This window comes from Panicum virgatum, chromosome 8N, assembly GCF_016808335.1.
Source record: "Panicum virgatum strain AP13 chromosome 8N, P.virgatum_v5, whole genome shotgun sequence".
Lineage (NCBI taxonomy): Eukaryota > Viridiplantae > Streptophyta > Magnoliopsida > Poales > Poaceae > Panicum > Panicum virgatum.
The window spans coordinates 34,669,435-34,676,249 of record NC_053152.1 but is presented as its reverse complement, the minus strand read 5'-3'; the positions used below and the strand labels follow the sequence as shown (position 1 = coordinate 34,676,249).

The window sequence follows — 6,815 nt, the reverse complement described above, 5'->3', positions numbered from 1 at the left end:
GGCGGCGACGTAAGCGAAGCGAGGCTGGGCTACCGCGATGGCTGAAGGGCACAGCAATGGCGGGCAGCGGTCTGCTATGGTGATGCCAGGGCGTGGCCGAGGGCGGAGCGTTTGGGCTCACCCGGTTGGAACACGCATGCGCGTGTCGAGGCTCGCGCACGGTCGCCTTGCCACGATGTCGTGGCGGTGTTTTATAGGCGGCTACTAGGGTTCGGTAGCGGGGCTGCGCACAGGAGCGGCGGGGATCCTTAGCGTCTGCGCCATAGGAAGCGTGGCGGGCATCCGGCTGGGCAGCTCGGGCGCCAGGCTCCGCAGGTCCGTGCGCGGGGCAGTCTCGGTGGCTGATAGCAGGAGGCGCGGTGGCAGGCGTGACGCAAGCGCGCTGCACGGAGCGCGGCGGCGGTTGTGTCTCCCTTGGCATGGAGTGAAGATGGGGCAGAGTGGGCGAAGGCGGAGAACGACGTCCGCGCGAGAGAGAAGAGAGACAGAGGAAGAGGAAAGCTGCAAGCGGGCCGAGGCGGGCGGCGACTGCGGCGATGTGGTGTGGCCGACAGGTGGGTCCAGCTGTCAGCGGCAGAAAAGAAAGGGGTGCGACAGTGGCTGGTGGACTGGGCTGGCTCGATCGCGCGTGGGAGGCGCTCGACGGGCCGACAGAAACGGGCCGACGGGGTGGCTTTGCGGGCTGCATGGGGAGACTGGCCGAATGGCCAGCTAGGTTGGTGTGGGTGAGGTTAGGCGGGTTTGGGTTGGATCGGGTTTGGTCCGGGTTAATGAATGTGGTACGCGCTGGTGGGGTAAGTAATTATCGGCCACGGTGGTTTATGAAATCTACTCGCCGGAGGAGGGGCGACGACAGGTGGTTCTGTGGTATAAAAAAAAAAGCACCCACTCGCGACGCCGCTCCCCTCCTCCCGGCGCGCCCGGCGCCACACCCTCCTCCCGACGGGGTTCCTCACAACCGGTGCCGCCCCCTCCTTCATCCGCTGCAGTGGTGCGGAGGGCGGCTTCGGCGAGCTCCCGCGGCATCCGCGGCGGCTTCTGGCAATCTCATCGCGCGGCGGCCTCTTGGCACCTCCCGAGCTTGGACGGCCTCCTCCTCTGCAGTGGCTGCTACTTCCACGCCCATCCCTGCGAGGCTGTGACGATCGGTGCCGGCCCCTCCCTTCTTCCTTCCCCTGCGACGAGGGGAGCCACTACTGACTGCCTGCGCCACCCCTTCTTCCTTGCTGTAATAGCTGGGCCTTACATTGACAGATTGACCAAGATTTGTTCAATTAGCTGTCCGTAACTCCGTATCCTCTTCAAATCAAAGATCCCATGCTCCAAATTGCTCAATTTCTCTGGTTCCCCCTCCATCCTCGGATCCCCATAGCCACAGATCCGTTCTCTACTATCAAGCTTTGCTGAATCAAATTAGTTTGCTTCTTTTTCCTATGTATGGTGACTAGTTATTTCAGTATTCGTTGAGCGCCGAGCACCAGCCAGCCACGGCAGCAATCACCATCACGGCAAGGTAAGCCCCTCTACGTTGCTCCTCATCCTACCTACCAAGCCTTCTCTCATTGATTAGCTCGTTGTTGTACTCATATACCGTAACAACTTGCATCCTGCTCAAACTCATTCCCTGCATCTGATCTGAATTGTCCCTTTGCGCTCCTGTGTGCAACTGGATTCGTGGCGAGTGTACCTTGGTGTGTATGGTTTGATTAAATTTGCTTCAATTTTATTGTGCACACAAGGTGTTTGCCAGATTGTCTATGTGACATTTTGGAGCTATTCACTTAAGCTGAATTATAATTGGCCAAATTAATTCCTGTAGAGTACTTTTGTTGCATCTGCCTACTGGTTAACCAGCATTTTTGAAGTTCTCAGTTCTCACTGGTGGATTAATTAGCATGGCACATGCTACTCAAAATTTGCTCTACCTCCTTGTTACTTGGCATAACTGACACACAAAGCAGCAGCTACTTAATTATATCCATTTCATCTTTGGGCTGAATTCAATCTTCCGGTTAGGTATAATTCTATTCCAACACTGTGATTTAATTGTTCTATGCCCCAATCCAGGTTCTTGAACTTGGAATGAGTTCCCTTTTCGCTGAAGATATGAGTGTTGTACTTGCTATGCGGCTTTTTAAGAGTGCGGGACTCAGAATACATGCTTCTTCCGTCCAGTATATGGTACATGTATGCTAATTTTTCCTGTAGCCGTGCAATTAATTACTTTAGGATTATCTCATATGAATGTAAACATGCCCTTCATTTCCAGGACTAACTTTAGAAATGTTGGAGATTATTCCTTTTTGACAAGGTTATACACAATTTCCAGCTCTTTCATAACATTGGAGATTATACCTGAAACTTTGCACTGTCATTTTTCTGGCAAAAACTGATATAGAGGTGAGCTTAATTGCCTAGTAAAGCCATCTTGTGTTTATAACTCTATATCCATGAGTGCCACTGATTTCCCATAGCTACACAACATGGCATTGTATTATCAGTTTATCTTTAGCTAGCTATACTCCATACCTGCTATCATTGTTGTTTCTTGAATGTTGGAAATACTAACTGGTGCAGCAGAGATAATTTTTTCCATTTGAATTAGGAAGGAACTTCTTTCTCCTTGGAATGTGATACCCTTGGTGTTTGCTAAGACAATAATGAGGTTTTTATGGTCGACTAGTTATTTGTCATATACTCATGTAGCAGAATTAATGAGTAGATCAGTAGACTAGTGTGGTTGCAGATAACTGGTTATGGTTTATTCACTTCATTTTGGAAGAGAGAGTGTTTTTCGCTTGTGCATATGTCATTGTTTTTGACTAGCAACTTAAATCTGCTGCGTCACATATAGCTGAAGTTTTCTAGTCACGCATCAGAATATTTTTGATTAGCTAGTTTGGCTTCAAATAGTTGAGTGTTTTTTTAGGTTGTATTCAGCCAGGCATGCTAGAATTTGCAATCCATCTTTTGTGCGTGCAATTAACAAATCCTTACCAAGGTTCTTGAACTTGGAATGAATTTCCTTTCCACTGAAGATATGCTATGCAGCTTTGTAAGAGTGTGGCACTCAGAATGACTGCAAACATGCCTTCAACTAGCATGCATGTCCAGGGAAACTTATGTTAGCTAGTAACTCAGCCATTTTGTTGATACTGGTTAGCTAATCGTGTATAGGATAAATAAACTAATATTCCTTTGTTCTTTGGCACTAGGGCTAAGGATCTTTATAGTGGTATTTTTCAGATCCCATACCCCCTTTGAATTACTAGTGGCGCTAATAAAAATGCTTCTTTGTCAATCAGGGATACTGTTTATGGATTATATCATATGTCTGAAGCGCACTTTCAATTCAAGATGGTGGCCAAAAAATTCTTCAGAGCGATGGACAATTTCCATCACTGTTTACTATAGTACCATACTTGTGTCTGTACCATTTTGTTACCAATTCTGTCATCATAACCTGGTCACTCACGTTAAAACGTTAGAATTCTGATCAGTTTCAAAGTCTACAGTTTGAGTTTTTTTTGTTCTACTTTCTAAGCAGAACCTGTTTTGTTCTACTTTCTAAGCAGAACCTGATTAGTGGAGGTCCAGTTTATGTACTGATGAATGATGCATAGTTTGGAAGACCAGGTTACTTTGGTTACCAATAATAACCAAGGCTTTTATGAAATAGTGTGCCAACCAAAAATTAATTGAATTTATTGATCCAACATTACATGTTGCAAGTTTTTGTGTTTGAATATGGCATTATCTACGTCCAGGACACCATGTCACCATCGATGCAAATATTCTCTCGTCCTCACATCAGGGCACATGAATCAAAGTTTGTAGTCCAGTTGCCACGCTAGTTTACTGGCACAAACATTTCTTAAGTGCTCGTCACACCCAGCACACGTTCCCGTGAAAATCACATCTTCCGATGTGGCTCCCGCACGCTGGGAGAACAACCGACAGTGACCCTCGGCGGTCCATCGGGCGGATGCGGAGAAAAGGACTTTTTTCTTTTTTATGTTAAAAAAACAAAATTTCAAAAATATATATCCGTTTTGAAAAATTTTAAAAATACCCCGGTCGCCCTACGAGGGGCGACAGACCTTAGATGTAATTTTTTTTTCTTTAAATTTGCAACGAGGTCCATGGCCGAAAAAAAGGATCTCTTCCTAATCTGCGGGCGACAGGGTCCCTCCCCCTATATAAGCCCTGGCCGCCATTCCCTTGTCATTTGAGCCTAAAATTTCAGAAAAAAAGAGGGGTGAGGAGAAGAAAAGCGGCGAAGCTCTGCCGAATTCCGCATTTGTGATCTACCGGTAACTTCCGTATGAATCCGTTGATATTGTATAACAATTTAATTTAATTAGCGGATTAGCTGAATTAGATTTGGTGCTTTAGAACACTAGTTTAGTATTACAATTTGAGTACTATTACAGACTTGTTTTTAAATTAATTATGCATTAGAATAGAATTATGACAGTACCTTATTGATATTGCAGCATAAGACAATAGAATTATGACAGTACCTATATTTTCACGCATCGATTTGGTATACGATATGTGCATTATTTAAATTATTGTTCGTCATTTGGCGCACCACACTATAGCATCAATGTCTTCGTCAGGATCAACCTACATTCCGTGGAGCAAGTGTGTAGCCACCGTACCCGAAGGAATTGATGTGCCAATGTGCTTCTGCGGTTCGTTATGCAAGTTCATGCAATCTGAGGTTTTAGGAGATGACTACGGCATGAGGTTCTTTATGTGTGAGAACTATGAATATGATCCACCTAAGCGATACGGCAAAGACCGGGCCAAGATAGCAGGACAACATACGCTATTTTTCTTTGTGACCTAACATTGAGTTATGATTCTAACTTTTGTTGGACAAAGTCTCCTCCGCCTCTTTGTGATTTTATGCAGTGGTTCGACGCCGTGCAGTCGCAGCAGGCAAAGGACTTTGTGGAACAACAAGCAAGGTGGGCTGCAGAACGTTGGCGTCAAATGAAGCACGATGAACAGCAAGAGGAGAAGCGCAAGAAAGAGCAAGAAGAGATCCGCAAGAGGATGGAAAAGGTGGATCGTAAGGCGGCGGCCGAACGTGAAGCTGACAGAGAGAGAAAGCGAGAGAGGGCACGCCGTGCGAAGGAAGCCGGGCCCGAAGCAATTCGGAAGGGCAAATATCCTCAGTGCACTCAATAGAGTAGTACCATGTAATCCCGGCATTTTACATTCCATAAGGCATGGTAGGTTTAGATGCAACAAGAAATTACCTTGTCGCGTGCACATGCCACTGCAATTAGTTGTTTATGTTTTCAGTTGAGAGCTTGACTCTGTGTGTTGTAACTTTTACCATTAATTTGCAGTTGTAGCCGGGAATCTATGAAATCTTTGAACTTGTCCTTAATATTTTCGGAGCTTTTCATGTCACTAGAATACTAAAAAGCACACATTTAATTAATATAACGATAAGAAATAAGAACTAAGAAATGCATTGCATAATGTGAACCATCAAGTTTACATCATAATACAATGATAATGGAACACACATCACACATGCAGTGGCATGGCAGAACCCGTTGCAAACTACGGTAAACAGATTCTGGACTAACCTAACATGCCTTAGGTAATTTAAAAAAAAACACAACAAACACAACGATGCAGCATGTCACTAGCAATAGGTAGTCCTAGTAGCCGTACCCCCACGTAGCAAACTGCGTTGAGCCTTCTCCGTAGTATCCACCCATTGCAGGTGGTGCAGACGGTGGTGCCGGAGGCGCAGGGCCCTTCTTCTTGTGACAAGGGCAGTTGCAGTAAGGAATAGTGCATGGTTCATCCTGTGAACCGGAAGCATTGCTGGTATCATCATCTTCGTCGTCTTTGTTTCCCTCGCTCACTTCCTCATAATGGTTCACTTTGCATTCCAGATCAAAGATCTTTATCTGGAGGTACTCGATGAACTCCTAAATAGAATCAATTGGTGCAGGATCGACCCTCCTAGTAAAACCACAATTTTCTGGAAAACAAATTTCATGTAAGGTGTCTCATTAAAGATAAAGAAATGAAACAACCGAGTATTACCCATGCGTGTGGACATTTAAAGAAACGCCGACCGCCATCCATCCCGTCGGTGCACATCTGCACTAAGCAGTCCTCACCATGTTTGCATTTTGGCCATGGTTCTCTACAGTTATTGTATTGTCGAAGAGGATTTTCATTGGTAAATTCACTCTTGTGCTGTGGCGGAAACTCAAACACTGGTTCCGGAAAGGAATCAGGTCCAAGAGGCCCCTCCCATATTATGGTGTCTTCCTTTCTTCCCCCTTTTCCTTTCCCAAAACCGTAGTAATTCTTCCCGCTAGACCCACCTCCAGACATTGGGTATACAATGAGCTTTGGTGTTTGAGTGCTGCTGGGAGTTCACAAACTTCGGAGTATTTATAGGCGCACAAAGGTCTGATACCCGGAGTGTGGAGTGTAAATGCACCTAGAAAGCCTACATGACAACACAGTGAAGAGGCTAGCTGACCTAACACTGAAAAGGCTAGATTCGATTCTCGAAATGACTACTCGATGCATCTCTGTGCATGCAGACTCACAGCACTGCATTGCTGCGACTCGGTCAATCGCGCCTAGATGCCGCCTTCCCCACTACACGCCACAGACCTTCGCTGTAGAATGACAGGTCCGTCGTCCTCGCTAGAGAGACGGCTTTGAAGGTGAGCTGGTGTGGTTACCGTGTTGTCACATCTTTTTGAAATGGTGGAAGGGCACTGCTATTGGGTTGTCGTCTTTTGTCACGTATGTCTGGGCAAAGA

General features: G+C 46.1%; 1 long non-coding RNA gene across 1 annotated transcript; it reads left to right on the top strand.

Annotated features, from left to right (window-relative positions):
• Positions 1–847: 847 nt before the first annotated feature.
• Positions 848–3,707, top strand: LOC120685803. The gene is made up of 2 exons (XR_005679775.1): positions 848–1,513; positions 2,068–3,707. It is a non-coding gene; the product is annotated as an uncharacterized LOC120685803 (long non-coding RNA).
• Positions 3,708–6,815: the final 3,108 nt, after the last annotated feature.